The sequence below is a fragment of the Musa acuminata genome, chromosome BXJ3-8, assembly GCF_036884655.1.
Source record: "Musa acuminata AAA Group cultivar baxijiao chromosome BXJ3-8, Cavendish_Baxijiao_AAA, whole genome shotgun sequence".
Classification (NCBI taxonomy): Eukaryota; Viridiplantae; Streptophyta; class Magnoliopsida; order Zingiberales; family Musaceae; genus Musa; species Musa acuminata.
In genome coordinates this window covers 38,382,416-38,410,314 of record NC_088356.1, presented here as the reverse complement: position 1 = coordinate 38,410,314, position 27,899 = coordinate 38,382,416, and the positions used below count along the sequence as shown (strand labels likewise).

The 27,899-nt window shown below is 54.9% G+C and overlaps 42 non-coding genes across 42 annotated transcripts; all 42 read left to right on the top strand.

The window, feature by feature from the left end:
- Positions 1-36: 36 nt before the first annotated feature.
- On the top strand, positions 37-155 carry LOC135647230 (5S ribosomal RNA). Its single transcript, XR_010499971.1, has one exon. It is a non-coding gene; the product is annotated as a 5S ribosomal RNA (ribosomal RNA).
- Positions 156-701: 546 nt separating this feature from the next.
- Positions 702-820, top strand: LOC135646727 (5S ribosomal RNA). Its single transcript, XR_010499478.1, has one exon. It is a non-coding gene; the product is annotated as a 5S ribosomal RNA (ribosomal RNA).
- A 546-nt stretch (positions 821-1,366) lies between these two features.
- Positions 1,367-1,485, top strand: LOC135646715 (5S ribosomal RNA). The gene has a single exon (XR_010499466.1). It is a non-coding gene; the product is annotated as a 5S ribosomal RNA (ribosomal RNA).
- Positions 1,486-2,031: 546 nt separating this feature from the next.
- Positions 2,032-2,150, top strand: LOC135646703 (5S ribosomal RNA). Its single transcript, XR_010499455.1, has one exon. It is a non-coding gene; the product is annotated as a 5S ribosomal RNA (ribosomal RNA).
- Positions 2,151-2,696: 546 nt separating this feature from the next.
- On the top strand, positions 2,697-2,815 carry LOC135646692 (5S ribosomal RNA). Its single transcript, XR_010499444.1, has one exon. It is a non-coding gene; the product is annotated as a 5S ribosomal RNA (ribosomal RNA).
- A 546-nt stretch (positions 2,816-3,361) lies between these two features.
- LOC135646680 (5S ribosomal RNA) lies at positions 3,362-3,480 on the top strand. Its single transcript, XR_010499432.1, has one exon. It is a non-coding gene; the product is annotated as a 5S ribosomal RNA (ribosomal RNA).
- A 546-nt stretch (positions 3,481-4,026) lies between these two features.
- On the top strand, positions 4,027-4,145 carry LOC135646668 (5S ribosomal RNA). The gene has a single exon (XR_010499420.1). It is a non-coding gene; the product is annotated as a 5S ribosomal RNA (ribosomal RNA).
- Positions 4,146-4,691: 546 nt separating this feature from the next.
- Positions 4,692-4,810, top strand: LOC135646657 (5S ribosomal RNA). Its single transcript, XR_010499409.1, has one exon. It is a non-coding gene; the product is annotated as a 5S ribosomal RNA (ribosomal RNA).
- Positions 4,811-5,356: 546 nt separating this feature from the next.
- LOC135646646 (5S ribosomal RNA) lies at positions 5,357-5,475 on the top strand. The gene has a single exon (XR_010499396.1). It is a non-coding gene; the product is annotated as a 5S ribosomal RNA (ribosomal RNA).
- Positions 5,476-6,021: 546 nt separating this feature from the next.
- Positions 6,022-6,140, top strand: LOC135646635 (5S ribosomal RNA). The gene has a single exon (XR_010499383.1). It is a non-coding gene; the product is annotated as a 5S ribosomal RNA (ribosomal RNA).
- A 546-nt stretch (positions 6,141-6,686) lies between these two features.
- LOC135646624 (5S ribosomal RNA) lies at positions 6,687-6,805 on the top strand. Its single transcript, XR_010499370.1, has one exon. It is a non-coding gene; the product is annotated as a 5S ribosomal RNA (ribosomal RNA).
- A 546-nt stretch (positions 6,806-7,351) lies between these two features.
- On the top strand, positions 7,352-7,470 carry LOC135646613 (5S ribosomal RNA). Its single transcript, XR_010499359.1, has one exon. It is a non-coding gene; the product is annotated as a 5S ribosomal RNA (ribosomal RNA).
- Positions 7,471-8,016: 546 nt separating this feature from the next.
- On the top strand, positions 8,017-8,135 carry LOC135647229 (5S ribosomal RNA). The gene has a single exon (XR_010499970.1). It is a non-coding gene; the product is annotated as a 5S ribosomal RNA (ribosomal RNA).
- A 546-nt stretch (positions 8,136-8,681) lies between these two features.
- LOC135646602 (5S ribosomal RNA) lies at positions 8,682-8,800 on the top strand. Its single transcript, XR_010499348.1, has one exon. It is a non-coding gene; the product is annotated as a 5S ribosomal RNA (ribosomal RNA).
- Positions 8,801-9,346: 546 nt separating this feature from the next.
- Positions 9,347-9,465, top strand: LOC135646590 (5S ribosomal RNA). The gene has a single exon (XR_010499337.1). It is a non-coding gene; the product is annotated as a 5S ribosomal RNA (ribosomal RNA).
- A 546-nt stretch (positions 9,466-10,011) lies between these two features.
- On the top strand, positions 10,012-10,130 carry LOC135646579 (5S ribosomal RNA). Its single transcript, XR_010499326.1, has one exon. It is a non-coding gene; the product is annotated as a 5S ribosomal RNA (ribosomal RNA).
- A 546-nt stretch (positions 10,131-10,676) lies between these two features.
- On the top strand, positions 10,677-10,795 carry LOC135646568 (5S ribosomal RNA). The gene has a single exon (XR_010499315.1). It is a non-coding gene; the product is annotated as a 5S ribosomal RNA (ribosomal RNA).
- A 546-nt stretch (positions 10,796-11,341) lies between these two features.
- Positions 11,342-11,460, top strand: LOC135648082 (5S ribosomal RNA). The gene has a single exon (XR_010500773.1). It is a non-coding gene; the product is annotated as a 5S ribosomal RNA (ribosomal RNA).
- Positions 11,461-12,006: 546 nt separating this feature from the next.
- Positions 12,007-12,125, top strand: LOC135646556 (5S ribosomal RNA). The gene has a single exon (XR_010499303.1). It is a non-coding gene; the product is annotated as a 5S ribosomal RNA (ribosomal RNA).
- A 546-nt stretch (positions 12,126-12,671) lies between these two features.
- LOC135646545 (5S ribosomal RNA) lies at positions 12,672-12,790 on the top strand. Its single transcript, XR_010499292.1, has one exon. It is a non-coding gene; the product is annotated as a 5S ribosomal RNA (ribosomal RNA).
- Positions 12,791-13,336: 546 nt separating this feature from the next.
- LOC135646534 (5S ribosomal RNA) lies at positions 13,337-13,455 on the top strand. Its single transcript, XR_010499281.1, has one exon. It is a non-coding gene; the product is annotated as a 5S ribosomal RNA (ribosomal RNA).
- A 546-nt stretch (positions 13,456-14,001) lies between these two features.
- On the top strand, positions 14,002-14,120 carry LOC135648049 (5S ribosomal RNA). The gene has a single exon (XR_010500742.1). It is a non-coding gene; the product is annotated as a 5S ribosomal RNA (ribosomal RNA).
- Positions 14,121-14,666: 546 nt separating this feature from the next.
- LOC135648048 (5S ribosomal RNA) lies at positions 14,667-14,785 on the top strand. Its single transcript, XR_010500741.1, has one exon. It is a non-coding gene; the product is annotated as a 5S ribosomal RNA (ribosomal RNA).
- A 546-nt stretch (positions 14,786-15,331) lies between these two features.
- On the top strand, positions 15,332-15,450 carry LOC135648128 (5S ribosomal RNA). Its single transcript, XR_010500818.1, has one exon. It is a non-coding gene; the product is annotated as a 5S ribosomal RNA (ribosomal RNA).
- Positions 15,451-15,996: 546 nt separating this feature from the next.
- Positions 15,997-16,115, top strand: LOC135646279 (5S ribosomal RNA). The gene has a single exon (XR_010499037.1). It is a non-coding gene; the product is annotated as a 5S ribosomal RNA (ribosomal RNA).
- A 546-nt stretch (positions 16,116-16,661) lies between these two features.
- Positions 16,662-16,780, top strand: LOC135646523 (5S ribosomal RNA). Its single transcript, XR_010499270.1, has one exon. It is a non-coding gene; the product is annotated as a 5S ribosomal RNA (ribosomal RNA).
- A 546-nt stretch (positions 16,781-17,326) lies between these two features.
- Positions 17,327-17,445, top strand: LOC135646512 (5S ribosomal RNA). The gene has a single exon (XR_010499258.1). It is a non-coding gene; the product is annotated as a 5S ribosomal RNA (ribosomal RNA).
- A 546-nt stretch (positions 17,446-17,991) lies between these two features.
- On the top strand, positions 17,992-18,110 carry LOC135646500 (5S ribosomal RNA). The gene has a single exon (XR_010499247.1). It is a non-coding gene; the product is annotated as a 5S ribosomal RNA (ribosomal RNA).
- A 546-nt stretch (positions 18,111-18,656) lies between these two features.
- LOC135646488 (5S ribosomal RNA) lies at positions 18,657-18,775 on the top strand. Its single transcript, XR_010499236.1, has one exon. It is a non-coding gene; the product is annotated as a 5S ribosomal RNA (ribosomal RNA).
- A 546-nt stretch (positions 18,776-19,321) lies between these two features.
- Positions 19,322-19,439, top strand: LOC135647123 (5S ribosomal RNA). The gene has a single exon (XR_010499866.1). It is a non-coding gene; the product is annotated as a 5S ribosomal RNA (ribosomal RNA).
- A 546-nt stretch (positions 19,440-19,985) lies between these two features.
- Positions 19,986-20,104, top strand: LOC135646477 (5S ribosomal RNA). Its single transcript, XR_010499225.1, has one exon. It is a non-coding gene; the product is annotated as a 5S ribosomal RNA (ribosomal RNA).
- A 546-nt stretch (positions 20,105-20,650) lies between these two features.
- On the top strand, positions 20,651-20,769 carry LOC135646465 (5S ribosomal RNA). Its single transcript, XR_010499214.1, has one exon. It is a non-coding gene; the product is annotated as a 5S ribosomal RNA (ribosomal RNA).
- A 546-nt stretch (positions 20,770-21,315) lies between these two features.
- LOC135646453 (5S ribosomal RNA) lies at positions 21,316-21,434 on the top strand. Its single transcript, XR_010499203.1, has one exon. It is a non-coding gene; the product is annotated as a 5S ribosomal RNA (ribosomal RNA).
- A 546-nt stretch (positions 21,435-21,980) lies between these two features.
- Positions 21,981-22,099, top strand: LOC135646440 (5S ribosomal RNA). Its single transcript, XR_010499191.1, has one exon. It is a non-coding gene; the product is annotated as a 5S ribosomal RNA (ribosomal RNA).
- Positions 22,100-22,645: 546 nt separating this feature from the next.
- LOC135646429 (5S ribosomal RNA) lies at positions 22,646-22,764 on the top strand. Its single transcript, XR_010499180.1, has one exon. It is a non-coding gene; the product is annotated as a 5S ribosomal RNA (ribosomal RNA).
- A 546-nt stretch (positions 22,765-23,310) lies between these two features.
- LOC135646417 (5S ribosomal RNA) lies at positions 23,311-23,429 on the top strand. Its single transcript, XR_010499169.1, has one exon. It is a non-coding gene; the product is annotated as a 5S ribosomal RNA (ribosomal RNA).
- Positions 23,430-23,975: 546 nt separating this feature from the next.
- LOC135646406 (5S ribosomal RNA) lies at positions 23,976-24,094 on the top strand. The gene has a single exon (XR_010499158.1). It is a non-coding gene; the product is annotated as a 5S ribosomal RNA (ribosomal RNA).
- A 546-nt stretch (positions 24,095-24,640) lies between these two features.
- LOC135646394 (5S ribosomal RNA) lies at positions 24,641-24,759 on the top strand. The gene has a single exon (XR_010499147.1). It is a non-coding gene; the product is annotated as a 5S ribosomal RNA (ribosomal RNA).
- Positions 24,760-25,305: 546 nt separating this feature from the next.
- On the top strand, positions 25,306-25,424 carry LOC135646553 (5S ribosomal RNA). Its single transcript, XR_010499300.1, has one exon. It is a non-coding gene; the product is annotated as a 5S ribosomal RNA (ribosomal RNA).
- A 546-nt stretch (positions 25,425-25,970) lies between these two features.
- LOC135646383 (5S ribosomal RNA) lies at positions 25,971-26,089 on the top strand. The gene has a single exon (XR_010499136.1). It is a non-coding gene; the product is annotated as a 5S ribosomal RNA (ribosomal RNA).
- Positions 26,090-26,635: 546 nt separating this feature from the next.
- LOC135646372 (5S ribosomal RNA) lies at positions 26,636-26,754 on the top strand. Its single transcript, XR_010499125.1, has one exon. It is a non-coding gene; the product is annotated as a 5S ribosomal RNA (ribosomal RNA).
- A 546-nt stretch (positions 26,755-27,300) lies between these two features.
- LOC135646360 (5S ribosomal RNA) lies at positions 27,301-27,419 on the top strand. The gene has a single exon (XR_010499114.1). It is a non-coding gene; the product is annotated as a 5S ribosomal RNA (ribosomal RNA).
- Positions 27,420-27,899: the final 480 nt, after the last annotated feature.

Sequence of the window (27,899 nt, the reverse complement as noted above, 5' to 3'; positions counted from 1 at the left end):
GACGTGCACAAAGGCGAGGGACGACGCACACAAAACGAGTGCGATCATACCAGCACTAAAGAATCGGATCCCATCAGAACTCCGAAGTTAAGCGTGCTTGGGCGAGAGTAGTACTAGGATGGGTGACCCCCTGGGAAGTCCTCGTGTTGCACTCCTTTTTGCGCCTCGAGCGGCCAAAAGACTTACTTAAAACTCTCCTTTAAGCTTTTCAATTTTTCCAGCATCATGGCCAACAGTAAATGTGTCATTAACATGTAAATGAAGTCATCATCTAAAAATTTCTTCGTAAACATACAATGATCAGACATGTATGGTTCCAGGATGGGTGACCCCATGGGAAGTCCTCGTGTTGCACTCCTTTTTGCGCCCCGAGCGGCCAAAACCTCTCCCGTCGACCTCCGAGGCGATGGTTTTGGGCCTCGGAATTCGCCGTGACCGCTACGCAGTCAGTCTCGTGGGGCTCGGAGAGAGCTTTCCGGAATGGGGCCGCAATAGCGATTCCGATTTCGTTCGAGAAAGTCCCGATGGTTTCGGCGCGCGCTTGCCGTGTCCGGTACGCGGTCGGCCTCGTGGGCATCGGAGAGATCCGACGATGGCGATTCCGAGATCGTTCGAGAGGTTTCGGGGCGCGCAATGGGCTCCGGTCGTCGATATGCGCCGTCCGCGACGTGCACAAAGGCGAGGGACGACGCACACAAAACGAGTGCGATCATACCAGCACTAAAGCACCGGATCCCATCAGAACTCCGAAGTTAAGCGTGCTTGGGCGAGAGTAGTACTAGGATGGGTGACCCCCTGGGAAGTCCTCGTGTTGCACTCCTTTTTGCGCCCCGAGCGGCCAAAAGACTTACTTAAAACTCTCCTTTAAGCTTTTCAATTTTTCCAGCATCATGGCCAACAGTAAATGTGTCATTAACATGTAAATGAAGTCATCATCTAAAAATTTCTTCGTAAACATACAATGATCAGACATGTATGGTTCCAGGATGGGTGACCCCATGGGAAGTCCTCGTGTTGCACTCCTTTTTGCGCCCCGAGCGGCCAAAACCTCTCCCGTCGACCTCCGAGGCGATGGTTTTGGGCCTCGGAATTCGCCGTGACCGCTACGCAGTCAGTCTCGTGGGGCTCGGAGAGAGCTTTCCGGAATGGGGCCGCAATAGCGATTCCGAGTTCGTTCGAGAAAGTCCCGATGGTTTCGGCGCGCGCTTGCCGTGTCCGGTACGCGGTCGGCCTCGTGGGCATCGGAGAGATCCGACGATGGCGATTCCGAGATCGTTCGAGAGGTTTCGGGGCGCGCAATGGGCTCCGGTCGTCGATATGCGCCGTCCGCGACGTGCACAAAGGCGAGGGACGACGCACACAAAACGAGTGCGATCATACCAGCACTAAAGCACCGGATCCCATCAGAACTCCGAAGTTAAGCGTGCTTGGGCGAGAGTAGTACTAGGATGGGTGACCCCCTGGGAAGTCCTCGTGTTGCACTCCTTTTTGCGCCCCGAGCGGCCAAAAGACTTACTTAAAACTCTCCTTTAAGCTTTTCAATTTTTCCAGCATCATGGCCAACAGTAAATGTGTCATTAACATGTAAATGAAGTCATCATCTAAAAATTTCTTCGTAAACATACAATGATCAGACATGTATGGTTCCAGGATGGGTGACCCCATGGGAAGTCCTCGTGTTGCACTCCTTTTTGCGCCCCGAGCGGCCAAAACCTCTCCCGTCGACCTCCGAGGCGATGGTTTTGGGCCTCGGAATTCGCCGTGACCGCTACGCAGTCAGTCTCGTGGGGCTCGGAGAGAGCTTTCCGGAATGGGGCCGCAATAGCGATTCCGAGTTCGTTCGAGAAAGTCCCGATGGTTTCGGCGCGCGCTTGCCGTGTCCGGTACGCGGTCGGCCTCGTGGGCATCGGAGAGATCCGACGATGGCGATTCCGAGATCGTTCGAGAGGTTTCGGGGCGCGCAATGGGCTCCGGTCGTCGATATGCGCCGTCCGCGACGTGCACAAAGGCGAGGGACGACGCACACAAAACGAGTGCGATCATACCAGCACTAAAGCACCGGATCCCATCAGAACTCCGAAGTTAAGCGTGCTTGGGCGAGAGTAGTACTAGGATGGGTGACCCCCTGGGAAGTCCTCGTGTTGCACTCCTTTTTGCGCCCCGAGCGGCCAAAAGACTTACTTAAAACTCTCCTTTAAGCTTTTCAATTTTTCCAGCATCATGGCCAACAGTAAATGTGTCATTAACATGTAAATGAAGTCATCATCTAAAAATTTCTTCGTAAACATACAATGATCAGACATGTATGGTTCCAGGATGGGTGACCCCATGGGAAGTCCTCGTGTTGCACTCCTTTTTGCGCCCCGAGCGGCCAAAACCTCTCCCGTCGACCTCCGAGGCGATGGTTTTGGGCCTCGGAATTCGCCGTGACCGCTACGCAGTCAGTCTCGTGGGGCTCGGAGAGAGCTTTCCGGAATGGGGCCGCAATAGCGATTCCGATTTCGTTCGAGAAAGTCCCGATGGTTTCGGCGCGCGCTTGCCGTGTCCGGTACGCGGTCGGCCTCGTGGGCATCGGAGAGATCCGACGATGGCGATTCCGAGATCGTTCGAGAGGTTTCGGGGCGCGCAATGGGCTCCGGTCGTCGATATGCGCCGTCCGCGACGTGCACAAAGGCGAGGGACGACGCACACAAAACGAGTGCGATCATACCAGCACTAAAGCACCGGATCCCATCAGAACTCCGAAGTTAAGCGTGCTTGGGCGAGAGTAGTACTAGGATGGGTGACCCCCTGGGAAGTCCTCGTGTTGCACTCCTTTTTGCGCCCCGAGCGGCCAAAAGACTTACTTAAAACTCTCCTTTAAGCTTTTCAATTTTTCCAGCATCATGGCCAACAGTAAATGTGTCATTAACATGTAAATGAAGTCATCATCTAAAAATTTCTTCGTAAACATACAATGATCAGACATGTATGGTTCCAGGATGGGTGACCCCATGGGAAGTCCTCGTGTTGCACTCCTTTTTGCGCCCCGAGCGGCCAAAACCTCTCCCGTCGACCTCCGAGGCGATGGTTTTGGGCCTCGGAATTCGCCGTGACCGCTACGCAGTCAGTCTCGTGGGGCTCGGAGAGAGCTTTCCGGAATGGGGCCGCAATAGCGATTCCGAGTTCGTTCGAGAAAGTCCCGATGGTTTCGGCGCGCGCTTGCCGTGTCCGGTACGCGGTCGGCCTCGTGGGCATCGGAGAGATCCGACGATGGCGATTCCGAGATCGTTCGAGAGGTTTCGGGGCGCGCAATGGGCTCCGGTCGTCGATATGCGCCGTCCGCGACGTGCACAAAGGCGAGGGACGACGCACACAAAACGAGTGCGATCATACCAGCACTAAAGCACCGGATCCCATCAGAACTCCGAAGTTAAGCGTGCTTGGGCGAGAGTAGTACTAGGATGGGTGACCCCCTGGGAAGTCCTCGTGTTGCACTCCTTTTTGCGCCCCGAGCGGCCAAAAGACTTACTTAAAACTCTCCTTTAAGCTTTTCAATTTTTCCAGCATCATGGCCAACAGTAAATGTGTCATTAACATGTAAATGAAGTCATCATCTAAAAATTTCTTCGTAAACATACAATGATCAGACATGTATGGTTCCAGGATGGGTGACCCCATGGGAAGTCCTCGTGTTGCACTCCTTTTTGCGCCCCGAGCGGCCAAAACCTCTCCCGTCGACCTCCGAGGCGATGGTTTTGGGCCTCGGAATTCGCCGTGACCGCTACGCAGTCAGTCTCGTGGGGCTCGGAGAGAGCTTTCCGGAATGGGGCCGCAATAGCGATTCCGAGTTCGTTCGAGAAAGTCCCGATGGTTTCGGCGCGCGCTTGCCGTGTCCGGTACGCGGTCGGCCTCGTGGGCATCGGAGAGATCCGACGATGGCGATTCCGAGATCGTTCGAGAGGTTTCGGGGCGCGCAATGGGCTCCGGTCGTCGATATGCGCCGTCCGCGACGTGCACAAAGGCGAGGGACGACGCACACAAAACGAGTGCGATCATACCAGCACTAAAGCACCGGATCCCATCAGAACTCCGAAGTTAAGCGTGCTTGGGCGAGAGTAGTACTAGGATGGGTGACCCCCTGGGAAGTCCTCGTGTTGCACTCCTTTTTGCGCCCCGAGCGGCCAAAAGACTTACTTAAAACTCTCCTTTAAGCTTTTCAATTTTTCCAGCATCATGGCCAACAGTAAATGTGTCATTAACATGTAAATGAAGTCATCATCTAAAAATTTCTTCGTAAACATACAATGATCAGACATGTATGGTTCCAGGATGGGTGACCCCATGGGAAGTCCTCGTGTTGCACTCCTTTTTGCGCCCCGAGCGGCCAAAACCTCTCCCGTCGACCTCCGAGGCGATGGTTTTGGGCCTCGGAATTCGCCGTGACCGCTACGCAGTCAGTCTCGTGGGGCTCGGAGAGAGCTTTCCGGAATGGGGCCGCAATAGCGATTCCGAGTTCGTTCGAGAAAGTCCCGATGGTTTCGGCGCGCGCTTGCCGTGTCCGGTACGCGGTCGGCCTCGTGGGCATCGGAGAGATCCGACGATGGCGATTCCGAGATCGTTCGAGAGGTTTCGGGGCGCGCAATGGGCTCCGGTCGTCGATATGCGCCGTCCGCGACGTGCACAAAGGCGAGGGACGACGCACACAAAACGAGTGCGATCATACCAGCACTAAAGCACCGGATCCCATCAGAACTCCGAAGTTAAGCGTGCTTGGGCGAGAGTAGTACTAGGATGGGTGACCCCCTGGGAAGTCCTCGTGTTGCACTCCTTTTTGCGCCCCGAGCGGCCAAAAGACTTACTTAAAACTCTCCTTTAAGCTTTTCAATTTTTCCAGCATCATGGCCAACAGTAAATGTGTCATTAACATGTAAATGAAGTCATCATCTAAAAATTTCTTCGTAAACATACAATGATCAGACATGTATGGTTCCAGGATGGGTGACCCCATGGGAAGTCCTCGTGTTGCACTCCTTTTTGCGCCCCGAGCGGCCAAAACCTCTCCCGTCGACCTCCGAGGCGATGGTTTTGGGCCTCGGAATTCGCCGTGACCGCTACGCAGTCAGTCTCGTGGGGCTCGGAGAGAGCTTTCCGGAATGGGGCCGCAATAGCGATTCCGAGTTCGTTCGAGAAAGTCCCGATGGTTTCGGCGCGCGCTTGCCGTGTCCGGTACGCGGTCGGCCTCGTGGGCATCGGAGAGATCCGACGATGGCGATTCCGAGATCGTTCGAGAGGTTTCGGGGCGCGCAATGGGCTCCGGTCGTCGATATGCGCCGTCCGCGACGTGCACAAAGGCGAGTGACGACGCACACAAAACGAGTGCGATCATACCAGCACTAAAGCACCGGATCCCATCAGAACTCCGAAGTTAAGCGTGCTTGGGCGAGAGTAGTACTAGGATGGGTGACCCCCTGGGAAGTCCTCGTGTTGCACTCCTTTTTGCGCCCCGAGCGGCCAAAAGACTTACTTAAAACTCTCCTTTAAGCTTTTCAATTTTTCCAGCATCATGGCCAACAGTAAATGTGTCATTAACATGTAAATGAAGTCATCATCTAAAAATTTCTTCGTAAACATACAATGATCAGACATGTATGGTTCCAGGATGGGTGACCCCATGGGAAGTCCTCGTGTTGCACTCCTTTTTGCGCCCCGAGCGGCCAAAACCTCTCCCGTCGACCTCCGAGGCGATGGTTTTGGGCCTCGGAATTCGCCGTGACCGCTACGCAGTCAGTCTCGTGGGGCTCGGAGAGAGCTTTCCGGAATGGGGCCGCAATAGCGATTCCGAGTTCGTTCGAGAAAGTCCCGATGGTTTCGGCGCGCGCTTGCCGTGTCCGGTACGCGGTCGGCCTCGTGGGCATCGGAGAGATCCGACGATGGCGATTCCGAGATCGTTCGAGAGGTTTCGGGGCGCGCAATGGGCTCCGGTCGTCGATATGCGCCGTCCGCGACGTGCACAAAGGCGAGGGACGACGCACACAAAACGAGTGCGATCATACCAGCACTAAAGCACCGGATCCCATCAGAACTCCGAAGTTAAGCGTGCTTGGGCGAGAGTAGTACTAGGATGGGTGACCCCCTGGGAAGTCCTCGTGTTGCACTCCTTTTTGCGCCCCGAGCGGCCAAAAGACTTACTTAAAACTTTCCTTTAAGCTTTTCAATTTTTCCAGCATCATGGCCAACAGTAAATGTGTCATTAACATGTAAATGAAGTCATCATCTAAAAATTTCTTCGTAAACATACAATGATCAGACATGTATGGTTCCAGGATGGGTGACCCCATGGGAAGTCCTCGTGTTGCACTCCTTTTTGCGCCCCGAGCGGCCAAAACCTCTCCCGTCGACCTCCGAGGCGATGGTTTTGGGCCTCGGAATTCGCCGTGACCGCTACGCAGTCAGTCTCGTGGGGCTCGGAGAGAGCTTTCCGGAATGGGGCCGCAATAGCGATTCCGAGTTCGTTCGAGAAAGTCCCGATGGTTTCGGCGCGCGCTTGCCGTGTCCGGTACGCGGTCGGCCTCGTGGGCATCGGAGAGATCCGACGATGGCGATTCCGAGATCGTTCGAGAGGTTTCGGGGCGCGCAATGGGCTCCGGTCGTCGATATGCGCCGTCCGCGACGTGCACAAAGGCGAGGGACGACGCACACAAAACGAGTGCGATCATACCAGCACTAAAGCACCGGATCCCATCAGAACTCCGAAGTTAAGCGTGCTTGGGCGAGAGTAGTACTAGGATGGGTGACCCCCTGGGAAGTCCTCGTGTTGCACTCCTTTTTGCGCCCCGAGCGGCCAAAAGACTTACTTAAAACTCTCCTTTAAGCTTTTCAATTTTTCCAGCATCATGGCCAACAGTAAATGTGTCATTAACATGTAAATGAAGTCATCATCTAAAAATTTCTTCGTAAACATACAATGATCAGACATGTATGGTTCCAGGATGGGTGACCCCATGGGAAGTCCTCGTGTTGCACTCCTTTTTGCGCCCCGAGCGGCCAAAACCTCTCCCGTCGACCTCCGAGGCGATGGTTTTGGGCCTCGGAATTCGCCGTGACCGCTACGCAGTCAGTCTCGTGGGGCTCGGAGAGAGCTTTCCGGAATGGGGCCGCAATAGCGATTCCGATTTCGTTCGAGAAAGTCCCGATGGTTTCGGCGCGCGCTTGCCGTGTCCGGTACGCGGTCGGCCTCGTGGGCATCGGAGAGATCCGACGATGGCGATTCCGAGATCGTTCGAGAGGTTTCGGGGCGCGCAATGGGCTCCGGTCGTCGATATGCGCCGTCCGCGACGTGCACAAAGGCGAGGGACGACGCACACAAAACGAGTGCGATCATACCAGCACTAAAGCACCGGATCCCATCAGAACTCCGAAGTTAAGCGTGCTTGGGCGAGAGTAGTACTAGGATGGGTGACCCCCTGGGAAGTCCTCGTGTTGCACTCCTTTTTGCGCCCCGAGCGGCCAAAAGACTTACTTAAAACTCTCCTTTAAGCTTTTCAATTTTTCCAGCATCATGGCCAACAGTAAATGTGTCATTAACATGTAAATGAAGTCATCATCTAAAAATTTCTTCGTAAACATACAATGATCAGACATGTATGGTTCCAGGATGGGTGACCCCATGGGAAGTCCTCGTGTTGCACTCCTTTTTGCGCCCCGAGCGGCCAAAACCTCTCCCGTCGACCTCCGAGGCGATGGTTTTGGGCCTCGGAATTCGCCGTGACCGCTACGCAGTCTGTCTCGTGGGGCTCGGAGAGAGCTTTCCGGAATGGGGCCGCAATAGCGATTCCGAGTTCGTTCGAGAAAGTCCCGATGGTTTCGGTGCGCGCTTGCCGTGTCCGGTACGCGGTCGGCCTCGTGGGCATCGGAGAGATCCGACGATGGCGATTCCGAGTTCGTTCGAGAGGTTTCGGGGCGCGCAATGGGCTCCGGTCGTCGATATGCGCCGTCCGCGACGTGCACAAAGGCGAGGGACGACGCACACAAAACGAGTGCGATCATACCAGCACTAAAGAATCGGATCCCATCAGAACTCCGAAGTTAAGCGTGCTTGGGCGAGAGTAGTACTAGGATGGGTGACCCCCTGGGAAGTCCTCGTGTTGCACTCCTTTTTGCGCCTCGAGCGGCCAAAAGACTTACTTAAAACTCTCCTTTAAGCTTTTCAATTTTTCCAGCATCATGGCCAACAGTAAATGTGTCATTAACATGTAAATGAAGTCATCATCTAAAAATTTCTTCGTAAACATACAATGATCAGACATGTATGGTTCCAGGATGGGTGACCCCATGGGAAGTCCTCGTGTTGCACTCCTTTTTGCGCCCCGAGCGGCCAAAACCTCTCCCGTCGACCTCCGAGGCGATGGTTTTGGGCCTCGGAATTCGCCGTGACCGCTACGCAGTCAGTCTCGTGGGGCTCGGAGAGAGCTTTCCGGAATGGGGCCGCAATAGCGATTCCGATTTCGTTCGAGAAAGTCCCGATGGTTTCGGCGCGCGCTTGCCGTGTCCGGTACGCGGTCGGCCTCGTGGGCATCGGAGAGATCCGACGATGGCGATTCCGAGATCGTTCGAGAGGTTTCGGGGCGCGCAATGGGCTCCGGTCGTCGATATGCGCCGTCCGCGACGTGCACAAAGGCGAGGGACGACGCACACAAAACGAGTGCGATCATACCAGCACTAAAGCACCGGATCCCATCAGAACTCCGAAGTTAAGCGTGCTTGGGCGAGAGTAGTACTAGGATGGGTGACCCCCTGGGAAGTCCTCGTGTTGCACTCCTTTTTGCGCCCCGAGCGGCCAAAAGACTTACTTAAAACTCTCCTTTAAGCTTTTCAATTTTTCCAGCATCATGGCCAACAGTAAATGTGTCATTAACATGTAAATGAAGTCATCATCTAAAAATTTCTTCGTAAACATACAATGATCAGACATGTATGGTTCCAGGATGGGTGACCCCATGGGAAGTCCTCGTGTTGCACTCCTTTTTGCGCCCCGAGCGGCCAAAACCTCTCCCGTCGACCTCCGAGGCGATGGTTTTGGGCCTCGGAATTCGCCGTGACCGCTACGCAGTCAGTCTCGTGGGGCTCGGAGAGAGCTTTCCGGAATGGGGCCGCAATAGCGATTCCGAGTTCGTTCGAGAAAGTCCCGATGGTTTCGGCGCGCGCTTGCCGTGTCCGGTACGCGGTCGGCCTCGTGGGCATCGGAGAGATCCGACGATGGCGATTCCGAGATCGTTCGAGAGGTTTCGGGGCGCGCAATGGGCTCCGGTCGTCGATATGCGCCGTCCGCGACGTGCACAAAGGCGAGGGACGACGCACACAAAACGAGTGCGATCATACCAGCACTAAAGCACCGGATCCCATCAGAACTCCGAAGTTAAGCGTGCTTGGGCGAGAGTAGTACTAGGATGGGTGACCCCCTGGGAAGTCCTCGTGTTGCACTCCTTTTTGCGCCCCGAGCGGCCAAAAGACTTACTTAAAACTCTCCTTTAAGCTTTTCAATTTTTCCAGCATCATGGCCAACAGTAAATGTGTCATTAACATGTAAATGAAGTCATCATCTAAAAATTTCTTCGTAAACATACAATGATCAGACATGTATGGTTCCAGGATGGGTGACCCCATGGGAAGTCCTCGTGTTGCACTCCTTTTTGTGCCCCGAGCGGCCAAAACCTCTCCCGTCGACCTCCGAGGCGATGGTTTTGGGCCTCGGAATTCGCCGTGACCGCTACGCAGTCAGTCTCGTGGGGCTCGGAGAGAGCTTTCCGGAATGGGGCCGCAATAGCGATTCCGAGTTCGTTCGAGAAAGTCCCGATGGTTTCGGCGCGCGCTTGCCGTGTCCGGTACGCGGTCGGCCTCGTGGGCATCGGAGAGATCCGACGATGGCGATTCCGAGATCGTTCGAGAGGTTTCGGGGCGCGCAATGGGCTCCGGTCGTCGATATGCGCCGTCCGCGACGTGCACAAAGGCGAGGGACGACGCACACAAAACGAGTGCGATCATACCAGCACTAAAGCACCGGATCCCATCAGAACTCCGAAGTTAAGCGTGCTTGGGCGAGAGTAGTACTAGGATGGGTGACCCCCTGGGAAGTCCTCGTGTTGCACTCCTTTTTGCGCCCCGAGCGGCCAAAAGACTTACTTAAAACTCTCCTTTAAGCTTTTCAATTTTTCCAGCATCATGGCCAACAGTAAATGTGTCATTAACATGTAAATGAAGTCATCATCTAAAAATTTCTTCGTAAACATACAATGATCAGACATGTATGGTTCCAGGATGGGTGACCCCATGGGAAGTCCTCGTGTTGCACTCCTTTTTGCGCCCCGAGCGGCCAAAACCTCTCCCGTCGACCTCCGAGGCGATGGTTTTGGGCCTCGGAATTCGCCGTGACCGCTACGCAGTCAGTCTCGTGGGGCTCGGAGAGAGCTTTCCGGAATGGGGCCGCAATAGCGATTCCGAGTTCGTTCGAGAAAGTCCCGATGGTTTCGGCGCGCGCTTGCCGTGTCCGGTACGCGGTCGGCCTCGTGGGCATCGGAGAGATCCGACGATGGCGATTCCGAGATCGTTCGAGAGGTTTCGGGGCGCGCAATGGGCTCCGGTCGTCGATATGCGCCGTCCGCGACGTGCACAAAGGCGAGGGACGACGCACACAAAACGAGTGCGATCATACCAGCACTAAAGCACCGGATCCCATCAGAACTCCGAAGTTAAGCGTGCTTGGGCGAGAGTAGTACTAGGATGGGTGACCCCCTGGGAAGTCCTCGTGTTGCACTCCTTTTTGCGCCCCGAGCGGCCAAAAGACTTACTTAAAACTCTCCTTTAAGCTTTTCAATTTTTCCAGCATCATGGCCAACAGTAAATGTGTCATTAACATGTAAATGAAGTCATCATCTAAAAATTTCTTCGTAAACATACAATGATCAGACATGTATGGTTCCAGGATGGGTGACCCCATGGGAAGTCCTCGTGTTGCACTCCTTTTTGCGCCCCGAGCGGCCAAAACCTCTCCCGTCGACCTCCGAGGCGATGGTTTTGGGCCTCGGAATTCGCCGTGACCGCTACGCAGTCAGTCTCGTGGGGCTCGGAGAGAGCTTTCCGGAATGGGGCCGCAATAGCGATTCCGAGTTCGTTCGAGAAAGTCCCGATGGTTTCGGCACGCGCTTGCCGTGTCCGGTACGCGGTCGGCCTCGTGGGCATCGGAGAGATCCGACGATGGCGATTCCGAGATCGTTCGAGAGGTTTCGGGGCGCGCAATGGGCTCCGGTCGTCGATATGCGCCGTCCGCGACGTGCACAAAGGCGAGGGACGACGCACACAAAACGAGTGCGATCATACCAGCACTAAAGCACCGGATCCCATCAGAACTCCGAAGTTAAGTGTGCTTGGGCGAGAGTAGTACTAGGATGGGTGACCCCCTGGGAAGTCCTCGTGTTGCACTCCTTTTTGCGCCCCGAGCGGCCAAAAGACTTACTTAAAACTCTCCTTTAAGCTTTTCAATTTTTCCAGCATCATGGCCAACAGTAAATGTGTCATTAACATGTAAATGAAGTCATCATCTAAAAATTTCTTCGTAAACATACAATGATCAGACATGTATGGTTCCAGGATGGGTGACCCCATGGGAAGTCCTCGTGTTGCACTCCTTTTTGCGCCCCGAGCGGCAGAAACCTCTCCCGTCGACCTCCGAGGCGATGGTTTTGGGCCTCGGAATTCGCCGTGACCGCTACGCAGTCAGTCTCGTGGGGCTCGGAGAGAGCTTTCCGGAATGGGGCCGCAATAGCGATTCCGAGTTCGTTCGAGAAAGTCCCGATGGTTTCGGCACGCGCTTGCCGTGTCCGGTACGCGGTCGGCCTCGTGGGCATCGGAGAGATCCGACGATGGCGATTCCGAGATCGTTCGAGAGGTTTCGGGGCGCGCAATGGGCTCCGGTCGTCGATATGCGCCGTCCGCGACGTGCACAAAGGCGAGGGACGACGCACACAAAACGAGTGCGATCATACCAGCACTAAAGCACCGGATCCCATCAGAACTCCGAAGTTAAGCGTGCTTGGGCGAGAGTAGTACTAGGATGGGTGACCCCCTGGGAAGTCCTCGTGTTGCACTCCTTTTTGCGCCCCGAGCGGCCAAAAGACTTACTTAAAACTCTCCTTTAAGCTTTTCAATTTTTCCAGCATCATGGCCAACAGTAAATGTGTCATTAACATGTAAATGAAGTCATCATCTAAAAATTTCTTCGTAAACATACAATGATCAGACATGTATGGTTCCAGGATGGGTGACCCCATGGGAAGTCCTCGTGTTGCACTCCTTTTTGCGCCCCGAGCGGCCAAAACCTCTCCCGTCGACCTCCGAGGCGATGGTTTTGGGCCTCGGAATTCGCCGTGACCGCTACGCAGTCAGTCTCGTGGGGCTCGGAGAGAGCTTTCCGGAATGGGGCCGCAATAGCGATTCCGAGTTCGTTCGAGAAAGTCCCGATGGTTTCGGCACGCGCTTGCCGTGTCCGGTACGCGGTCGGCCTCGTGGGCATCGGAGAGATCCGACGATGGCGATTCCGAGATCGTTCGAGAGGTTTCGGGGCGCGCAATGGGCTCCGGTCGTCGATATGCGCCGTCCGCGACGTGCACAAAGGCGAGGGACGACGCACACAAAACGAGTGCGATCATACCAGCACTAAAGCACCGGATCCCATCAGAACTCCGAAGTTAAGCGTGCTTGGGCGAGAGTAGTACTAGGATGGGTGACCCCCTGGGAAGTCCTCGTGTTGCACTCCTTTTTGCGCCCCGAGCGGCCAAAAGACTTACTTAAAACTCTCCTTTAAGCTTTTCAATTTTTCCAGCATCATGGCCAACAGTAAATGTGTCATTAACATGTAAATGAAGTCATCATCTAAAAATTTCTTCGTAAACATACAATGATCAGACATGTATGGTTCCAGGATGGGTGACCCCATGGGAAGTCCTCGTGTCGCACTCCTTTTTGCGCCCCGAGCGGCCAAAACCTCTCCCGTCGACCTCCGAGGCGATGGTTTTGGGCCTCGGAATTCGCCGTGACCGCTACGCAGTCAGTCTCGTGGGGCTCGGAGAGAGCTTTCCGGAATGGGGCCGCAATAGCGATTCCGAGTTCGTTCGAGAAAGTCCCGATGGTTTCGGCACGCGCTTGCCGTGTCCGGTACGCGGTCGGCCTCGTGGGCATCGGAGAGATCCGACGATGGCGATTCCGAGATCGTTCGAGAGGTTTCGGGGCGCGCAATGGGCTCCGGTCGTCGATATGCGCCGTCCGCGACGTGCACAAAGGCGAGGGACGACGCACACAAAACGAGTGCGATCATACCAGCACTAAAGCACCGGATCCCATCAGAACTCCGAAGTTAAGCGTGCTTGGGCGAGAGTAGTACTAGGATGGGTGACCCCCTGGGAAGTCCTCGTGTTGCACTCCTTTTTGCGCCCCGAGCGGCCAAAAGACTTACTTAAAACTCTCCTTTAAGCTTTTCAATTTTTCCAGCATCATGGCCAACAGTAAATGTGTCATTAACATGTAAATGAAGTCATCATCTAAAAATTTCTTCGTAAATATACAATGATCAGACATGTATGGTTCCAGGATGGGTGACCCCATGGGAAGTCCTCGTGTTGCACTCCTTTTTGCGCCCCGAGCGGCCAAAACCTCTCCCGTCGACCTCCGAGGCGATGGTTTTGGGCCTCGGAATTCGCCGTGACCGCTACGCAGTCAGTCTCGTGGGGCTCGGAGAGAGCTTTCCGGAATGGGGCCGCAATAGCGATTCCGAGTTCGTTCGAGAAAGTCCCGATGGTTTCGGCGCGCGCTTGCCGTGTCCGGTACGCGGTCGGCCTCGTGGGCATCGGAGAGATCCGACGATGGCGATTCTGAGATCGTTCGAGAGGTTTCGGGGCGCGCAATGGGCTCCGGTCGTCGATATGCGCCGTCCGCGACGTGCACAAAGGCGAGGGACGACGCACACAAAACGAGTGCGATCATACCAGCACTAAAGCACCGGATCCCATCAGAACTCCGAAGTTAAGCGTGCTTGGGCGAGAGTAGTACTAGGATGGGTGACCCCTTGGGAAGTCCTCGTGTTGCACTCCTTTTTGCGCCCCGAGCGGCCAAAAGACTTACTTAAAACTCTCCTTTAAGCTTTTCAATTTTTCCAGCATCATGGCCAACAATAAATGTGTCATTAACATGTAAATGAAGTCATCATCTAAAAATTTCTTCGTAAACATACAATGATCAGACATGTATGGTTCCAGGATGGGTGACCCCATGGGAAGTCCTCGTGTTGCACTCCTTTTTGCGCCCCGAGCGGCCAAAACCTCTCCCGTCGACCTCCGAGGCGATGGTTTTGGGCCTCGGAATTCGCCGTGACCGCTACGCAGTCAGTCTCGTGGGGCTCGGAGAGAGCTTTCCGGAATGGGGCCGCAATAGCGATTCCGAGTTCGTTCGAGAAAGTCCCGATGGTTTCGGCGCGCGCTTGCCGTGTCCGGTACGCGGTCGGCCTCGTGGGCATCGGAGAGATCCGACGATGGCGATTCTGAGATCGTTCGAGAGGTTTCGGGGCGCGCAATGGGCTCCGGTCGTCGATATGCGCCGTCCGCGACGTGCACAAAGGCGAGGGACGACGCACACAAAACGAGTGCGATCATACCAGCACTAAAGCACCGGATCCCATCAGAACTCCGAAGTTAAGCGTGCTTGGGCGAGAGTAGTACTAGGATGGGTGACCCCTTGGGAAGTCCTCGTGTTGCACTCCTTTTTGCGCCCCGAGCGGCCAAAAGACTTACTTAAAACTCTCCTTTAAGCTTTTCAATTTTTCCAGCATCATGGCCAACAGTAAATGTGTCATTAACATGTAAATGAAGTCATCATCTAAAAATTTCTTCGTAAACATACAATGATCAGACATGTATGGTTCCAGGATGGGTGACCCCATGGGAAGTCCTCGTGTTGCACTCCTTTTTGCGCCCCGAGCGGCCAAAACCTCTCCCGTCGACCTCCGAGGCGATGGTTTTGGGCCTCGGAATTCGCCGTGACCGCTACGCAGTCAGTCTCGTGGGGCTCGGAGAGAGCTTTCCGGAATGGGGCCGCAATAGCGATTCCGAGTTCGTTCGAGAAAGTCCCGATGGTTTCGGCGCGCGCTTGCCGTGTCCGGTACGCGGTCGGCCTCGTGGGCATCGGAGAGATCCGATGATGGCGATTCCGAGATCGTTCGAGAGGTTTCGGGGCGCGCAATGGGCTCCGGTCGTCGATATGCGCCGTCCGCGACGTGCACAAAGGCGAGGGACGACGCACACAAAACGAGTGCGATCATACCAGCACTAAAGCACTGGATCCCATCAGAACTCCGAAGTTAAGCGTGCTTGGGCGAGAGTAGTACTAGGATGGGTGACCCCCTGGGAAGTCCTCGTGTTGCACTCCTTTTTGCGCCCCGAGCGGCCAAAAGACTTACTTAAAACTCTCCTTTAAGCTTTTCAATTTTTCCAGCATCATGGCCAACAGTAAATGTGTCATTAACATGTAAATGAAGTCATCATCTAAAAATTTCTTCGTAAACATACAATGATCAGACATGTATGGTTCCAGGATGGGTGACCCCATGGGAAGTCCTCGTGTTGCACTCCTTTTTGCGCCCCGAGCGGCCAAAACCTCTCCCGTCGACCTCCGAGGCGATGGTTTTGGGCCTCGGAATTCGCCGTGACCGCTACGCAGTCAGTCTCGTGGGGCTCGGAGGGAGCTTTCCGGAATGGGGCCGCAATAGCGATTCCGAGTTCGTTCGAGAAAGTCCCGATGGTTTCGGCGCGCGCTTGCCGTGTCCGGTACGCGGTCGGCCTCGTGGGCATCGGAGAGATCCGACGATGGCGATTCCGAGATCGTTCGAGAGGTTTCGGGGCGCGCAATGGGCTCCGGTCGTCGATATGCGCCGTCCGCGACGTGCACAAAGGCGAGGGACGACGCACACAAAACTAGTGCGATCATACCAGCACTAAAGCACCGGATCCCATCAGAACTCCGAAGTTAAGCGTGCTTGGGCGAGAGTAGTACTAGGATGGGTGACCCCCTGGGAAGTCCTCGTGTTGCACTCCTTTTTGCGCCCCGAGCGGCCAAAAGACTTACTTAAAACTCTCCTTTAAGCTTTTCAATTTTTCCAGCATCATGGCCAACAGTAAATGTGTCATTAACATGTAAATGAAGTCATCATCTAAAAATTTCTTCGTAAACATACAATGATCAGACATGTATGGTTCCAGGATGGGTGACCCCATGGGAAGTCCTCGTGTCGCACTCCTTTTTGCGCCCCGAGCGGCCAAAACCTCTCCCGTCGACCTCCGAGGCGATGGTTTTGGGCCTCGGAATTCGCCGTGACCGCTACGCAGTCAGTCTCGTGGGGCTCGGAGAGAGCTTTCCGGAATGGGGCCGCAATAGCGATTCCGAGTTCGTTCGAGAAAGTCCCGATGGTTTCGGCACGCGCTTGCCGTGTCCGGTACGCGGTCGGCCTCGTGGGCATCGGAGAGATCCGACGATGGCGATTCCGAGATCGTTCGAGAGGTTTCGGGGCGCGCAATGGGCTCCGGTCGTCGATATGCGCCGTCCGCGACGTGCACAAAGGCGAGGGACGACGCACACAAAACGAGTGCGATCATACCAGCACTAAAGCACCGGATCCCATCAGAACTCCGAAGTTAAGCGTGCTTGGGCGAGAGTAGTACTAGGATGGGTGACCCCCTGGGAAGTCCTCGTGTTGCACTCCTTTTTGCGCCCCGAGCGGCCAAAAGACTTACTTAAAACTCTCCTTTAAGCTTTTCAATTTTTCCAGCATCATGGCCAACAGTAAATGTGTCATTAACATGTAAATGAAGTCATCATCTAAAAATTTCTTCGTAAACATACAATGATCAGACATGTATGGTTCCAGGATGGGTGACCCCATGGGAAGTCCTCGTGTTGCACTCCTTTTTGCGCCCCGAGCGGCCAAAACCTCTCCCGTCGACCTCCGAGGCGATGGTTTTGGGCCTCGGAATTCGCCGTGACCGCTACGCAGTCAGTCTCGTGGGGCTCGGAGAGAGCTTTCCGGAATGGGGCCGCAATAGCGATTCCGAGTTCGTTCGAGAAAGTCCCGATGGTTTCGGCGCGCGCTTGCCGTGTCCGGTACGCGGTCGGCCTCGTGGGCATCGGAGAGATCCGACGATGGCGATTCCGAGATCGTTCGAGAGGTTTCGGGGCGCGCAATGGGCTCCGGTCGTCGATATGCGCCGTCCGCGACGTGCACAAAGGCGAGGGACGACGCACACAAAACGAGTGCGATCATACCAGCACTAAAGCACCGGATCCCATCAGAACTCCGAAGTTAAGCGTGCTTGGGCGAGAGTAGTACTAGGATGGGTGACCCCCTGGGAAGTCCTCGTGTTGCACTCCTTTTTGCGCCCCGAGCGGCCAAAAGACTTACTTAAAACTCTCCTTTAAGCTTTTCAATTTTTCCAGCATCATGGCCAACAGTAAATGTGTCATTAACATGTAAATGAAGTCATCATCTAAAAATTTCTTCGTAAACATACAATGATCAGACATGTATGGTTCCAGGATGGGTGACCCCATGGGAAGTCCTCGTGTTGCACTCCTTTTTGCGCCCCGAGCGGCCAAAACCTCTCCCGTCGACCTCCGAGGCGATGGTTTTGGGCCTCGGAATTCGCCGTGACCGCTACGCAGTCAGTCTCGTGGGGCTCGGAGAGAGCTTTCCGGAATGGGGCCGCAATAGCGATTCCGAGTTCGTTCGAGAAAGTCCCGATGGTTTCGGCGCGCGCTTGCCGTGTCCGGTACGCGGTCGGCCTCGTGGGCATCGGAGAGATCCGACGATGGCGATTCCGAGATCGTTCGAGAGGTTTCGGGGCGCGCAATGGGCTCCGGTCGTCGATATGCGCCGTCCGCGACGTGCACAAAGGCGAGGGACGACGCACACAAAACGAGTGCGATCATACCAGCACTAAAGCACCGGATCCCATCAGAACTCCGAAGTTAAGCGTGCTTGGGCGAGAGTAGTACTAGGATGGGTGACCCCCTGGGAAGTCCTCGTGTTGCACTCCTTTTTGCGCCCCGAGCGGCCAAAAGACTTACTTAAAACTCTCCTTTAAGCTTTTCAATTTTTCCAGCATCATGGCCAACAGTAAATGTGTCATTAACATGTAAATGAAGTCATCATCTAAAAATTTCTTCGTAAACATACAATGATCAGACATGTATGGTTCCAGGATGGGTGACCCCATGGGAAGTCCTCGTGTTGCACTCCTTTTTGCGCCCCGAGCGGCCAAAACCTCTCCCGTCGACCTCCGAGGCGATGGTTTTGGGCCTCGGAATTCGCCGTGACCGCTACGCAGTCAGTCTCGTGGGGCTCGGAGAGAGCTTTCCGGAATGGGGCCGCAATAGCGATTCCGAGTTCGTTCGAGAAAGTCCCGATGGTTTCGGCGCGCGCTTGCCGTGTCCGGTACGCGGTCGGCCTCGTGGGCATCGGAGAGATCCGACGATGGCGATTCCGAGATCGTTCGAGAGGTTTCGGGGCGCGCAATGGGCTCCGGTCGTCGATATGCGCCGTCCGCGACGTGCACAAAGGCGAGGGACGACGCACACAAAACGAGTGCGATCATACCAGCACTAAAGCACCGGATCCCATCAGAACTCCGAAGTTAAGCGTGCTTGGGCGAGAGTAGTACTAGGATGGGTGACCCCCTGGGAAGTCCTCGTGTTGCACTCCTTTTTGCGCCCCGAGCGGCCAAAAGACTTACTTAAAACTCTCCTTTAAGCTTTTCAATTTTTCCAGCATCATGGCCAACAGTAAATGTGTCATTAACATGTAAATGAAGTCATCATCTAAAAATTTCTTCGTAAACATACAATGATCAGACATGTATGGTTCCAGGATGGGTGACCCCATGGGAAGTCCTCGTGTTGCACTCCTTTTTGCGCCCCGAGCGGCCAAAACCTCTCCCGTCGACCTCCGAGGCGATGGTTTTGGGCCTCGGAATTCGCCGTGACCGCTACGCAGTCAGTCTCGTGGGGCTCGGAGAGAGCTTTCCGGAATGGGGCCGCAATAGCGATTCCGAGTTCGTTCGAGAAAGTCCCGATGGTTTCGGCGCGCGCTTGCCGTGTCCGGTACGCGGTCGGCCTCGTGGGCATCGGAGAGATCCGACGATGGCGATTCCGAGATCGTTCGAGAGGTTTCGGGGCGCGCAATGGGCTCCGGTCGTCGATATGCGCCGTCCGCGACGTGCACAAAGGCGAGGGACGACGCACACAAAACGAGTGCGATCATACCAGCACTAAAGCACCGGATCCCATCAGAACTCCGAAGTTAAGCGTGCTTGGGCGAGAGTAGTACTAGGATGGGTGACCCCCGGGAAGTCCTCGTGTTGCACTCCTTTTTGCGCCCCGAGCGGCCAAAAGACTTACTTAAAACTCTCCTTTAAGCTTTTCAATTTTTCCAGCATCATGGCCAACAGTAAATGTGTCATTAACATGTAAATGAAGTCATCATCTAAAAATTTCTTCGTAAACATACAATGATCAGACATGTATGGTTCCAGGATGGGTGACCCCATGGGAAGTCCTCGTGTTGCACTCCTTTTTGCGCCCCGAGCGGCCAAAACCTCTCCCGTCGACCTCCGAGGCGATGGTTTTGGGCCTCGGAATTCGCCGTGACCGCTACGCAGTCAGTCTCGTGGGGCTCGGAGAGAGCTTTCCGGAATGGGGCCGCAATAGCGATTCCGAGTTCGTTCGAGAAAGTCCCGATGGTTTCGGCGCGCGCTTGCCGTGTCCGGTACGCGGTCGGCCTCGTGGGCATCGGAGAGATCCGACGATGGCGATTCCGAGATCGTTCGAGAGGTTTCGGGGCGCGCAATGGGCTCCGGTCGTCGATATGCGCCGTCCGCGACGTGCACAAAGGCGAGGGACGACGCACACAAAACGAGTGCGATCATACCAGCACTAAAGCACCGGATCCCATCAGAACTCCGAAGTTAAGCGTGCTTGGGCGAGAGTAGTACTAGGATGGGTGACCCCCTGGGAAGTCCTCGTGTTGCACTCCTTTTTGCGCCCCGAGCGGCCAAAAGACTTACTTAAAACTCTCCTTTAAGCTTTTCAATTTTTCCAGCATCATGGCCAACAGTAAATGTGTCATTAACATGTAAATGAAGTCATCATCTAAAAATTTCTTCGTAAACATACAATGATCAGACATGTATGGTTCCAGGATGGGTGACCCCATGGGAAGTCCTCGTGTTGCACTCCTTTTTGCGCCCCGAGCGGCCAAAACCTCTCCCGTCGACCTCCGAGGCGATGGTTTTGGGCCTCGGAATTCGCCGTGACCGCTACGCAGTCAGTCTCGTGGGGCTCGGAGAGAGCTTTCCGGAATGGGGCCGCAATAGCGATTCCGAGTTCGTTCGAGAAAGTCCCGATGGTTTCGGCGCGCGCTTGCCGTGTCCGGTACGCGGTCGGCCTCGTGGGCATCGGAGAGATCCGACGATGGCGATTCCGAGATCGTTCGAGAGGTTTCGGGGCGCGCAATGGGCTCCGGTCGTCGATATGCGCCGTCCGCGACGTGCACAAAGGCGAGGGACGACGCACACAAAACGAGTGCGATCATACCAGCACTAAAGCACCGGATCCCATCAGAACTCCGAAGTTAAGCGTGCTTGGGCGAGAGTAGTACTAGGATGGGTGACCCCCTGGGAAGTCCTCGTGTTGCACTCCTTTTTGCGCCCCGAGCGGCCAAAAGACTTACTTAAAACTCTCCTTTAAGCTTTTCAATTTTTCCAGCATCATGGCCAACAGTAAATGTGTCATTAACATGTAAATGAAGTCATCATCTAAAAATTTCTTCGTAAACATACAATGATCAGACATGTATGGTTCCAGGATGGGTGACCCCATGGGAAGTCCTCGTGTTGCACTCCTTTTTGCGCCCCGAGCGGCCAAAACCTCTCCCGTCGACCTCCGAGGCGATGGTTTTGGGCCTCGGAATTCGCCGTGACCGCTACGCAGTCAGTCTCGTGGGGCTCGGAGAGAGCTTTCCGGAATGGGGCCGCAATAGCGATTCCGAGTTCGTTCGAGAAAGTCCCGATGGTTTCGGCGCGCGCTTGCCGTGTCCGGTACGCGGTCGGCCTCGTGGGCATCGGAGAGATCCGACGATGGCGATTCCGAGATCGTTCGAGAGGTTTCGGGGCGCGCAATGGGCTCCGGTCGTCGATATGCGCCGTCCGCGACGTGCACAAAGGCGAGGGACGACGCACACAAAACGAGTGCGATCATACCAGCACTAAAGCACCGGATCCCATCAGAACTCCGAAGTTAAGCGTGCTTGGGCGAGAGTAGTACTAGGATGGGTGACCCCCTGGGAAGTCCTCGTGTTGCACTCCTTTTTGCGCCCCGAGCGGCCAAAAGACTTACTTAAAACTCTCCTTTAAGCTTTTCAATTTTTCCAGCATCATGGCCAACAGTAAATGTGTCATTAACATGTAAATGAAGTCATCATCTAAAAATTTCTTCGTAAACATACAATGATCAGACATGTATGGTTCCAGGATGGGTGACCCCATGGGAAGTCCTCGTGTTGCACTCCTTTTTGCGCCCCGAGCGGCCAAAACCTCTCCCGTCGACCTCCGAGGCGATGGTTTTGGGCCTCGGAATTCGCCGTGACCGCTACGCAGTCAGTCTCGTGGGGCTCGGAGAGAGCTTTCCGGAATGGGGCCGCAATAGCGATTCCGAGTTCGTTCGAGAAAGTCCCGATGGTTTCGGCGCGCGCTTGCCGTGTCCGGTACGCGGTCGGCCTCGTGGGCATCGGAGAGATCCGACGATGGCGATTCCGAGATCGTTCGAGAGGTTTCGGGGCGCGCAATGGGCTCCGGTCGTCGATATGCGCCGTCCGCGACGTGCACAAAGGCGAGGGACGACGCACACAAAACGAGTGCGATCATACCAGCACTAAAGCACCGGATCCCATCAGAACTCCGAAGTTAAGCGTGCTTGGGCGAGAGTAGTACTAGGATGGGTGACCCCCTGGGAAGTCCTCGTGTTGCACTCCTTTTTGCGCCCCGAGCGGCCAAAAGACTTACTTAAAACTCTCCTTTAAGCTTTTCAATTTTTCCAGCATCATGGCCAACAGTAAATGTGTCATTAACATGTAAATGAAGTCATCATCTAAAAATTTCTTCGTAAACATACAATGATCAGACATGTATGGTTCCAGGATGGGTGACCCCATGGGAAGTCCTCGTGTTGCACTCCTTTTTGCGCCCCGAGCGGCCAAAACCTCTCCCGTCGACCTCCGAGGCGATGGTTTTGGGCCTCGGAATTCGCCGTGACCGCTACGCAGTCAGTCTCGTGGGGCTCGGAGAGAGCTTTCCGGAATGGGGCCGCAATAGCGATTCCGAGTTCGTTCGAGAAAGTCCCGATGGTTTCGGCGCGCGCTTGCCGTGTCCGGTACGCGGTCGGCCTCGTGGGCATCGGAGAGATCCGACGATGGCGATTCCGAGATCGTTCGAGAGGTTTCGGGGCGCGCAATGGGCTCCGGTCGTCGATATGCGCCGTCCGCGACGTGCACAAAGGCGAGGGACGACGCACACAAAACGAGTGCGATCATACCAGCACTAAAGCACCGGATCCCATCAGAACTCCGAAGTTAAGCGTGCTTGGGCGAGAGTAGTACTAGGATGGGTGACCCCCTGGGAAGTCCTCGTGTTGCACTCCTTTTTGCGCCCCGAGCGGCCAAAAGACTTACTTAAAACTCTCCTTTAAGCTTTTCAATTTTTCCAGCATCATGGCCAACAGTAAATGTGTCATTAACATGTAAATGAAGTCATCATCTAAAAATTTCTTCGTAAACATACAATGATCAGACATGTATGGTTCCAGGATGGGTGACCCCATGGGAAGTCCTCGTGTTGCACTCCTTTTTGCGCCCCGAGCGGCCAAAACCTCTCCCGTCGACCTCCGAGGCGATGGTTTTGGGCCTCGGAATTCGCCGTGACCGCTACGCAGTCAGTCTCGTGGGGCTCGGAGAGAGCTTTCCGGAATGGGGCCGCAATAGCGATTCCGAGTTCGTTCGAGAAAGTCCCGATGGTTTCGGCGCGCGCTTGCCGTGTCCGGTACGCGGTCGGCCTCGTGGGCATCGGAGAGATCCGACGATGGCGATTCCGAGATCGTTCGAGAGGTTTCGGGGCGCGCAATGGGCTCCGGTCGTCGATATGCGCCGTCCGCGACGTGCACAAAGGCGAGGGACGACGCACACAAAACGAGTGCGATCATACCAGCACTAAAGCACCGGATCCCATCAGAACTCCGAAGTTAAGCGTGCTTGGGCGAGAGTAGTACTAGGATGGGTGACCCCCTGGGAAGTCCTCGTGTTGCACTCCTTTTTGCGCCCCGAGCGGCCAAAAGACTTACTTAAAACTCTCCTTTAAGCTTTTCAATTTTTCCAGCATCATGGCCAACAGTAAATGTGTCATTAACATGTAAATGAAGTCATCATCTAAAAATTTCTTCGTAAACATACAATGATCAGACATGTATGGTTCCAGGATGGGTGACCCCATGGGAAGTCCTCGTGTTGCACTCCTTTTTGCGCCCCGAGCGGCCAAAACCTCTCCCGTCGACCTCCGAGGCGATGGTTTTGGGCCTCGGAATTCGCCGTGACCGCTACGCAGTCAGTCTCGTGGGGCTCGGAGAGAGCTTTCCGGAATGGGGCCGCAATAGCGATTCCGAGTTCGTTCGAGAAAGTCCCGATGGTTTCGGCGCGCGCTTGCCGTGTCCGGTACGCGGTCGGCCTCGTGGGCATCGGAGAGATCCGACGATGGCGATTCCGAGATCGTTCGAGAGGTTTCGGGGCGCGCAATGGGCTCCGGTCGTCGATATGCGCCGTCCGCGACGTGCACAAAGGCGAGGGACGACGCACACAAAACGAGTGCGATCATACCAGCACTAAAGCACCGGATCCCATCAGAACTCCGAAGTTAAGCGTGCTTGGGCGAGAGTAGTACTAGGATGGGTGACCCCCTGGGAAGTCCTCGTGTTGCACTCCTTTTTGCGCCCCGAGCGGCCAAAAGACTTACTTAAAACTCTCCTTTAAGCTTTTCAATTTTTCCAGCATCATGGCCAACAGTAAATGTGTCATTAACATGTAAATGAAGTCATCATCTAAAAATTTCTTCGTAAACATACAATGATCAGACATGTATGGTTCCAGGATGGGTGACCCCATGGGAAGTCCTCGTGTTGCACTCCTTTTTGCGCCCCGAGCGGCCAAAACCTCTCCCGTCGACCTCCGAGGCGATGGTTTTGGGCCTCGGAATTCGCCGTGACCGCTACGCAGTCAGTCTCGTGGGGCTCGGAGAGAGCTTTCCGGAATGGGGCCGCAATAGCGATTCCGAGTTCGTTCGAGAAAGTCCCGATGGTTTCGGCGCGCGCTTGCCGTGTCCGGTACGCGGTCGGCCTCGTGGGCATCGGAGAGATCCGACGATGGCGATTCCGAGATCGTTCGAGAGGTTTCGGGGCGCGCAATGGGCTCCGGTCGTCGATATGCGCCGTCCGCGACGTGCACAAAGGCGAGGGACGACGCACACAAAACGAGTGCGATCATACCAGCACTAAAGCACCGGATCCCATCAGAACTCCGAAGTTAAGCGTGCTTGGGCGAGAGTAGTACTAGGATGGGTGACCCCCTGGGAAGTCCTCGTGTTGCACTCCTTTTTGCGCCCCGAGCGGCCAAAAGACTTACTTAAAACTCTCCTTTAAGCTTTTCAATTTTTCCAGCATCATGGCCAACAGTAAATGTGTCATTAACATGTAAATGAAGTCATCATCTAAAAATTTCTTCGTAAACATACAATGATCAGACATGTATGGTTCCAGGATGGGTGACCCCATGGGAAGTCCTCGTGTTGCACTCCTTTTTGCGCCCCGAGCGGCCAAAACCTCTCCCGTCGACCTCCGAGGCGATGGTTTTGGGCCTCGGAATTCGCCGTGACCGCTACGCAGTCAGTCTCGTGGGGCTCGGAGAGAGCTTTCCGGAATGGGGCCGCAATAGCGATTCCGAGTTCGTTCGAGAAAGTCCCGATGGTTTCGGCGCGCGCTTGCCGTGTCCGGTACGCGGTCGGCCTCGTGGGCATCGGAGAGATCCGACGATGGCGATTCCGAGATCGTTCGAGAGGTTTCGGGGCGCGCAATGGGCTCCGGTCGTCGATATGCGCCGTCCGCGACGTGCACAAAGGCGAGGGACGACGCACACAAAACGAGTGCGATCATACCAACACTAAAGCACCGGATCCCATCAGAACTCCGAAGTTAAGCGTGCTTGGGCGAGAGTAGTACTAGGATGGGTGACCCCCTGGGAAGTCCTCGTGTTGCACTCCTTTTTGCGCCCCGAGCGGCCAAAAGACTTACTTAAAACTCTCCTTTAAGCTTTTCAATTTTTCCAGCATCATGGCCAACAGTAAATGTGTCATTAACATGTAAATGAAGTCATCATCTAAAAATTTCTTCGTAAACATACAATGATCAGACATGTATGGTTCCAGGATGGGTGACCCCATGGGAAGTCCTCGTGTTGCACTCCTTTTTGCGCCCCGAGCGGCCAAAACCTCTCCCGTCGACCTCCGAGGCGATGGTTTTGGGCCTCGGAATTCGCCGTGACCGCTACGCAGTCAGTCTCGTGGGGCTCGGAGAGAGCTTTCCGGAATGGGGCCGCAATAGCGATTCCGAGTTCGTTCGAGAAAGTCCCGATGGTTTCGGCGCGCGCTTGCCGTGTCCGGTACGCGGTCGGCCTCGTGGGCATCGGAGAGATCCGACGATGGCGATTCTGAGATCGTTCGAGAGGTTTCGGGGCGCGCAATGGGCTCCGGTCGTCGATATGCGCCGTCCGCGACGTGCACAAAGGCGAGGGACGACGCACACAAAACGAGTGCGATCATACCAGCACTAAAGCACCGGATCCCATCAGAACTCCGAAGTTAAGCGTGCTTGGGCGAGAGTAGTACTAGGATGGGTGACCCCCTGGGAAGTCCTCGTGTTGCACTCCTTTTTGCGCCCCGAGCGGCCAAAAGACTTACTTAAAACTCTCCTTTAAGCTTTTCAATTTTTCCAGCATCATGGCCAACAGTAAATGTGTCATTAACATGTAAATGAAGTCATCATCTAAAAATTTCTTCGTAAACATACAATGATCAGACATGTATGGTTCCAGGATGGGTGACCCCATGGGAAGTCCTCGTGTTGCACTCCTTTTTGCGCCCCGAGCGGCCAAAACCTCTCCCGTCGACCTCCGAGGCGATGGTTTTGGGCCTCGGAATTCGCCGTGACCGCTACGCAGTCAGTCTCGTGGGGCTCGGAGAGAGCTTTCCGGAATGGGGCCGCAATAGCGATTCCGAGTTCGTTCGAGAAAGTCCCGATGGTTTCGGCGCGCGCTTGCCGTGTCCGGTACGCGGTCGGCCTCGTGGGCATCGGAGAGATCCGACGATGGCGATTCCGAGATCGTTCGAGAGGTTTCGGGGCGCGCAATGGGCTCCGGTCGTCGATATGCGCCGTCCGCGACGTGCACAAAGGCGAGGGACGACGCACACAAAACGAGTGCGATCATACCAGCACTAAAGCACCGGATCCCATCAGAACTCCGAAGTTAAGCGTGCTTGGGCGAGAGTAGTACTAGGATGGGTGACCCCCTGGGAAGTCCTCGTGTTGCACTCCTTTTTGCGCCCCGAGCGGCCAAAAGACTTACTTAAAACTCTCCTTTAAGCTTTTCAATTTTTCCAGCATCATGGCCAACAGTAAATGTGTCATTAACATGTAAATGAAGTCATCATCTAAAAATTTCTTCGTAAACATACAATGATCAGACATGTATGGTTCCAGGATGGGTGACCCCATGGGAAGTCCTCGTGTTGCACTCCTTTTTGCGCCCCGAGCGGCCAAAACCTCTCCCGTCGACCTCCGAGGCGATGGTTTTGGGCCTCGGAATTCGCCGTGACCGCTACGCAGTCAGTCTCGTGGGGCTCGGAGAGAGCTTTCCGGAATGGGGCCGCAATAGCGATTCCGAGTTCGTTCGAGAAAGTCCCGATGGTTTCGGCGCGCGCTTGCCGTGTCCGGTACGCGGTCGGCCTCGTGGGCATCGGAGAGATCCGACGATGGCGATTCCGAGATCGTTCGAGAGGTTTCGGGGCGCGCAATGGGCTCCGGTCGTCGATATGCGCCGTCCGCGACGTGCACAAAGGCGAGGGACGACGCACACAAAACGAGTGCGATCATACCAGCACTAAAGCACCGGATCCCATCAGAACTCCGAAGTTAAGCGTGCTTGGGCGAGAGTAGTACTAGGATGGGTGACCCCCTGGGAAGTCCTCGTGTTGCACTCCTTTTTGCGCCCCGAGCGGCCAAAAGACTTACTTAAAACTCTCCTTTAAGCTTTTCAATTTTTCCAGCATCATGGCCAACAGTAAATGTGTCATTAACATGTAAATGAAGTCATCATCTAAAAATTTCTTCGTAAACATACAATGATCAGACATGTATGGTTCCAGGATGGGTGACCCCATGGGAAGTCCTCGTGTTGCACTCCTTTTTGCGCCCCGAGCGGCCAAAACCTCTCCCGTCGACCTCCGAGGCGATGGTTTTGGGCCTCGGAATTCGCCGTGACCGCTACGCAGTCAGTCTCGTGGGGCTCGGAGAGAGCTTTCCGGAATGGGGCCGCAATAGCGATTCCGAGTTCGTTCGAGAAAGTCCCGATGGTTTCGGCGCGCGCTTGCCGTGTCCGGTACGCGGTCGGCCTCGTGGGCATCGGAGAGATCCGACGATGGCGATTCCGAGATCGTTCGAGAGGTTTCGGGGCGCGCAAT